The sequence below is a fragment of the Meleagris gallopavo genome, chromosome 22 (assembly GCF_905368555.1).
Source record: "Meleagris gallopavo chromosome 22, MGAL_WU_HG_1.1, whole genome shotgun sequence".
Lineage (NCBI taxonomy): Eukaryota > Metazoa > Chordata > Aves > Galliformes > Phasianidae > Meleagris > Meleagris gallopavo.
Window position 1 is genome coordinate 2861441 of NC_139425.1, and position 6929 is coordinate 2868369.

Consider the following 6929-nt stretch of genomic DNA (forward strand, 5'->3'; position numbering starts at 1 on the left):
AGGAGCGGCTGACGCAGCAGAAGGCCGTGCAGCCATCCAGAGGGATCCAGGCGGGCTGGAGAAACGGCTTGAGGGGAATCTCCAGGATTGCACCAAGGGGAAGTGCAAAGTCCTGCCCTCGGGGAGGAACGACCCGAGGCACCAGGGCACCTGAGGAGTGACCAGCTGGAAAGCAGCCCTGCAGAAAAGCCCCTTGGCCGCCAACGCTCTCCAAAGCACACTTGGACGCGGCTTTGGCAAGGGACGTGAAGACTAACAAAGGCTTCCTTCCACAAATACGTTGGCCAGAAAAGGGAATTAAAACATTCACCCCCAACCAACCAACAAATAAGACAGGAGAACCAATGACTGACAACTGACATGGAGCAGGCTGAAGGAAATATTAAAGTTCATACCCTGAGTAGGATAACACCCTCCAAGAGGAACGTGCTATAAACACACGACTGATGTTCATGACTCTCCACCCAAGACACGTTAAGAGTCACCCCAAAAGGGAACAGATGAGGTTAGGATGTGAGGGAAAGTGCTGGAGGGTGCAGAGGAGGGGCGGGGAGAGAGATTAAGGAGACAAGAGAAACAGAGAAGCTGCGCTGCTCCTTCCCCACCAAGACAGGGATCCCTTCTTGCTAAGCACTGCCCCTTCACTTCTTGGTGAAAAATACCCAGGATAGCATTCACTTTGCTAGCACTGCTATCAAACACCAGCACGGTCACAGCTACAGCACTGATCAATGGCAACACCAAGTCCATTCCATTGGTTGCTTCAATCAATCCTTTATTTGTCACCGCTTGTGAAAATGTCCCATTGAAAGTCCTTGGGTGGACTCGGGCAGGCAAATGCCAACAATAGGAACGCCACGGCAACCGGACAGCAAAGCTCCACCTATGTGCGCACTTGGTGACGGCATCGCAGAGTCACAGTCAGCCCGTGACCTCACAGTGCGCCGGGTGCCTACAAATAGCCAGCGGGCCCAGCCTGCGTTGAGTCTTGCTGGCGACTCTCGAGGTGTGAGCGTCTTCCTGTGGGAGCACGAGACACTGAGACCTTGCCAGTGCGTGAGACAGCAGTCTTGCGAGCGATTTGCGAGTGGAGGCGCAGAGGCTGCCGACTGCTCCGCAAGAGGCAACCTCCAGCGAATCCATCATCCTTGGGGCTCCAAATCCATCCTTGGAGCCCCACAGCGCCAGGGCAGCCGCAGCCATGAGCCAGGAGGCGGCTCCCAACCCGAGGCGCAAGGCGTGGGTCTGGCCGGTGGAGGCCCGCGAGGAGCGGTGCCCCATCTGCCTGGACCGCATCGTGGACACCGTCCGCGCTCTGCCCTGCAGGCACATCTTCTGCAGGGTGTGCATCCAACAGTGGACTGCCAACAACCCCAGCTGCCCCCTGTGCCGCCAGAGGATCTTTGGCAAACAGCGCCTTGACTGGCGCCCCTCGGCTCAGCCCCCGACCCGCCGGCCCCAGGGAAGGCTGCAGCGCACCAGGGAGCGGCGGGAGACGAGATCTGCCCGGCGGTCCCGCAGCGTCCCAGCACGGAGCCCGCCGCGCAGCCGCTCCAGGTCCCCCCGGCGGCTGGTGCGCAGCTCCTCCTGGCACGGGGAGCTCAACCAGCGCAGCCGCTTTGAAGAACCGCCGCGGGAGGACGAAGACCGCGAATGGCTGAGGCGGGTGGCGCGGGAGCGGCAGATGGGCGCCGGAGAGCACGCGCGGCACCCCGACGGGCCTCGCTTGTGAGGCTGCGAGGACGGCGCCGGGATGGCCCTGCTGCCACAGAGAGGGCGCGGGGGGATCTGGGCACTCTCAATAAACCCTTTCATGCACCCTAAAATGAGCAGTTGTTGCGTCTTTTCTTTCTGAAGGGTAAACCATAAGCCTGGAATCCCAGTGCAAAACAGGGACGGGGAACGAGGAAGAGGTTGGCTGGTGAAACCGTTGACTTCCAGAGCCCTGAGAGCCCCAGCTCTGTGACTGCGTGGCAGCACGCACCAGGGGGGCGGAGGGCTTAAATGGCACAGAGGAGTACCATACTGAAGACAGAGCAGGTGAGGTGTGCCCGTGGCTTTGTGCAGCAGCACACAGACAGCAGCCCCTTGGAAGCATGTCATGTGACTTCTGGATGTCATATGTGTCATGTGATGTGTGGGTCATGTGATGTGTGGGGGTCATGTGACATGTGCAGGTCATGTGTATGACGTGTGTGTATTGTGTGAGTCACGTGACGTGTTATGTGTCACATGTACATCACATGTCCTGCTGTCACACGTGCACACCATGTTCACCCCAGGGTTCTGAAGGAGCTGGCTGAGGTGGTTGCCGAGCCTCTCTCCATCACATTTGAAAAGTCGGGGCTGTCAAGTGAGGTCCCGGATGACTGGAGGAAGGGTCACGTCACTCCCATTTACAAGAAAGGGAGCAAGGAGGACCCCGGGAACTACAGGCTGGTGAGTCTCACCTCTGTGCCTGAGATGCCTGAGATGATCATGGAACGGATCATCCTGGATGACATGCTTGATCACATGAGGGATGGGCGTGTGATCTCTGACAGCCAGCACGGCTTCACCAGGGGAAGGTCATGCTTGACCAATTTGGTGGCCTTCATTGATGGAGTGACGGCATCGATGGACAAGGAAAGGTGACCGGTGTCATTTACCTGGACTTGAGCAAGGCCTTTGACACGGTTCCCCACCACATCCTTGTCTCCAAATTGGAGAGATGTTGATTTGATGGATGGACCACTCAATGGATAAGAAGCTGGTTAAAAGGCCGCAGACAGAGGGTGGTCATCAATGGCTCTATGTCCAGGTGGAGGCCAGTAACGAGCGGTGTCCCCCAGGGCTCTGTCTTGGGACTGGTGCTCTTTAACATCTTTATCAATGACATCGATGATGCAATCGAGCGCACCCTCAGGAAGTTTGCTGACGACACCAAGCTGAGTGGTGCGGTCGACATGGTTGAAGGAAGGGATGCCATTCAGAGGGGACCTCAAGAGGCTCGAAAGGTGGGCCTGAGTGAACCTGATGAGATTCAACACGGCAAAGTGTAGAGTTTTGCACTTGGGCCGGAGGAATCCGAGGCATCCATACAGACTGGAAAGAGCAGTCCTTGAGAGCAGCCCTGTGGAGAAGGACCTGGGGGTCTTGATAGATGAAAAGCTTAACATGAGCCAGCAGTGTGCCCTTGCGGCTCAGAAAGCAAATGGGATCCTGGGCTCCATCAGAAGAAGGATGGTCAGCAGGGGCAGGGAGGTGATTGTCCCCCTCTACTCTGCTCTTGTGAGGCCCCATCTGAATACTGCGTCCAACTGTGGAGGCCTCACTACAGAAAAGACAGGGAGCTGTTGGAGAGGGTCCAGAGGAGGGCCACGAAGATGATTGGACTGGAGCACCTCCCCTATGAGGACAGGCTGAGGGAGCTGGGCTTGTTCAGCCTGGAGAAAAGAAAGCTGGGAGTGCGGGATAGACGAGTGGACAGTGACGTGGGTTGAGAACTGGCTGACTGGCAGAGCGCAGAGGGTCGTCGCTGGTGGTGCAGAGTCTGGCTGGAGACCTGAAACCAGTGGTGTCCCCCAGGGGTCTGTGCTGGGTCCGGTCTTGTTCAACATCTTCATCAATAACCTTGATGAGAGGATAGTGGCCACCCTCAGCGAGTTTGATATGAAGTCGGGAGGATTGGCTGACACGCCTGAAGGCTGTGCTGCCATTCAGCGAGACCTGGACAGGCTGGAGAGCTGGGCAGTAAGAAACCGGATGAGGTTCAACAAAAGCAAGTGTAGGGTCCTACACCTAGGGAGGAATAATTGCATGCACCAATACAGGCTGGGGGAGGAGCTGCTGGAGAGGAGCTCTGCAGAGAGGGACCTGGGCGTCCTGGTGGACGACAGGTTGGCCATGAGCCAGCAGTGTGCCCTCGTGGCCAAAAAGGCCAATGGCATTCTGGGGTGCATTAAGAAGAGCGTGTCCAGCAGGTCGAGGGAGGTGATCCTCCCCCTCTACTCTGCCCTGGTGAGGCCTCATCTGGAGAACTGTGTCCAGTTCTGGGCTCCCCAGTACAAAAAAGACAGGGATCTCTTGGAAAGAGTCCAGCGGAGGGCCAGAAAGATGGTGAAGGGCCTGGAGCATCTCCCCTATGAAGAAAGGCTAAGTGAACTGGGTCTGTTTAGCCTTGAGAAAAGAAGACTGAGAGGGGACCTGATCCAGGTTTATAAATATCTGAGGTGTGGCGGCCATAGCGGTGAGGCCAGTCTCTTTTCAGTGGTACGTGGAGACAGGACGAGGGGAAACGGACATAAGCTACAGCATAGGAAGTTTTGCACGAATGTGCGTAAGAACTGCTTTACAGTGAGGATGATGGAGCACTGGAACAGGCTGTCCAGAGGGGTTGTGGAGTCTCCTTCTCTGGAGATATTCAAGTCTCGCCTGGACGCCTACCTGTGCGACCTGGTGTAGGGAACCTGCTTTGGCAGGGGGTTGGTCTCGATGATCTCTAGAGGTCCCTTCCAACCCCTACAATTCTGTGATTCTGTGATTCTGTGACTTGGTGAAGGAGCTGTCAGTTACCTCTGCAGAACTGATCCTGAGGGGAAGGAGCTGCTGAGGACTTTAGGCACGCTCCCCTCGTCCTTTTTCCCCATGCTGAAGTGTCCCAAGAACTGATTTAGGGAAAAAAATAAATCAGTGTTAGTTGAAATATTCCAATGGGAAAAGCTCAGGTGGTGCTTGGGAAGCTGCTGGCTCCATCAGGGGGCTCCTTGGGCTCTGATCGATCTGAAATCCCAGCGTGGGACAAGGGATCCAAAGCTGGGGCTGGCTCTGCCCTGCTGTGCACTGCTGGTGTCTTCCAGCTGGTCACAGAGCTCTGAGGAAGAACTCATTTAAACTCATTAATGGTGCTTTAACTTCTCGTTGAGGCTCGTTAGCATTGCTGGAACATAGCCCTGCTCCCACAGTGTATCGGTGAAATGGAATTAAGGAACTTAATTAGGTTGGGTTAAACAGAGCGAAGGGTGTCAGAGCAGGGGAGTGACAGCTGGGAAAACTCACTCTCCCCACTTGTCTGCTGGAATGTCCTTGGGAAAAGGGCTGGAGGAGGTGTGTGCCTGTGACTGGGGTTTGTTTTGTCCTCCTATGGAATGCTGCATAGAGCGAGACCATGGGGTGGGAACATTATTGTTCCACCTCATTCTTGTTCCACCTTGTACAAATAACAATCCTCTTTGCAGAGGAAGAGGATAGCAACTGGCCGTGCTGGTGCAACTGAGAGAAAACCAAGGGAGAAAATGGTCATTAGGAAGCCAGTAGCAAACTCATTTTTCTTGAGGTAAGGATGAATCTGTGGTGACTTGGAAAGCTGTCTCCAGGGGCTCACCCCGCTTGTATCCACTCATATCTAGCTACCACTGTCATTATTTTTTTGAGCTGGCAACGGAGATTGCAATACAATGGGAAAAAACTTTAGTCCCCATGCCAAACTGGAAAGTCTAAATCTATTCTTCATTAGTTATTTACTGACATACATCTTCAGACAGAAGGTTGAGTGCCCTGCACTTGTTTTCTGGTATGTTGTAGCGGACCACGGGCCACACCAGCAGCTGGTTCTGCTTTCCTTATATCTAACCTAAACCTACCTACTTACCCTTTGGTTCTGTGCAGTGGGGTGTGAGGTCCTGGGAGCTCGCAGTGACTGTGAAGGTGAAGATGATGCTGAGATAAGTGTCTGGCACTATTCCTTGGGCAAATTAGATGCTTCTGGAAGTTAAGATGGAGACATATGTACATGTGAGATGTTTAGTGGGGCTGCTGCCATAATGGCCCAGAGATGCCATGTTGGGGGTGTGATGAATGGGGTTGGGTTACCCTTGCTTGGCATCTTGAGCACTCCTCCCAGTCCCATCTCCACACCTCCAGATTGCTCTCCCTGAGCGTTCCCAGAAGTATGGACCTTTACGTCCTATAAAGCACTAACAAAACCAGACAGATCACACTGTCTCAAGATGGGAAAACATCTGTTGCTGTGCCTTATCTTCTCCCTTTCAGTACAACCCGTTGCAACACTCTGCTCTGCTTCCAAGCTGCTGCCTGCAAATACTGATGGGAAGGGGGTTTGAGCATCATTGCACGAACAGATTCCTGGTGGGGAACGGCTGCGCTGTGCACCAATGCCAGGATGTGCAGAAACAAGTATTTATGAATTATTTACATTTCTTTCGTTGCTGCTCATCGTTTGTTGTTTTTCTGTTTAATCAGTTTGTCCTCTGTTCCAGAAGCAGAAGGAAAGCCAAAATGACTTCAGTGACAGCTCAGCTATCCCGCAGAATGACTAGTAAGTCAGAATAAACAGCTTAGGAGGAAAATACAGACAGAAAAATTATTCATCTCATCCACATGGCAAATTACTCAGAAAAAAAAAAAAAGAGAGAGATTTCTGTTGTACAGAAAATCCTCAAATTAAAAAAAAATAGTGTAAAAAAAAAAGGAGAAAAATTGTTTACCTTTTGCACAGAATGAAAATGTCACAAAAAGTGTTAGTTGGATATAATTGTGCTTCCTTTGTTTCTAAAATGTGAGAACAACAGAATTACCCAGAAAAGTGAAAGAGAAGGGAATTGAGCCAGTTAAGTCAGCGATGTGGGTTTTTTTTTTTCCTATCAAAATGAGAGAGAAGTGCTTTATTTTGACTTTTTCCCATCAGAAATGTTGTGGAAATCAATGGTTTCCTATGCAACACTCGGATGAAAATGAAAACCACATTTGTTAATGAAACATCGCTGCAGTGACAGCTCTAGTGCCTTATTGCAAGCTGTGGGCCTAATCCTGGCACCAGTTCTCCCAGTAAGTCTGCTCAGTGAACTGGAGCTGCTTCGGACCTGCACAGAGGTTTCCTGCTCCGGGAAGGGGCTGTGCTCCTCCCTAATTTATTCTCCATGAATAATTCA

The 6929-nt window shown here is 52.8% G+C and overlaps 1 pseudogene; it reads right to left on the reverse strand.

Annotated features, from left to right (window-relative positions):
- Positions 1-782: 782 nt before the first annotated feature.
- Positions 783-1821, reverse strand: LOC146542925 (uncharacterized; annotated as a pseudogene).
- Between the last annotated feature and the right edge of the window lie 5108 nt (positions 1822-6929).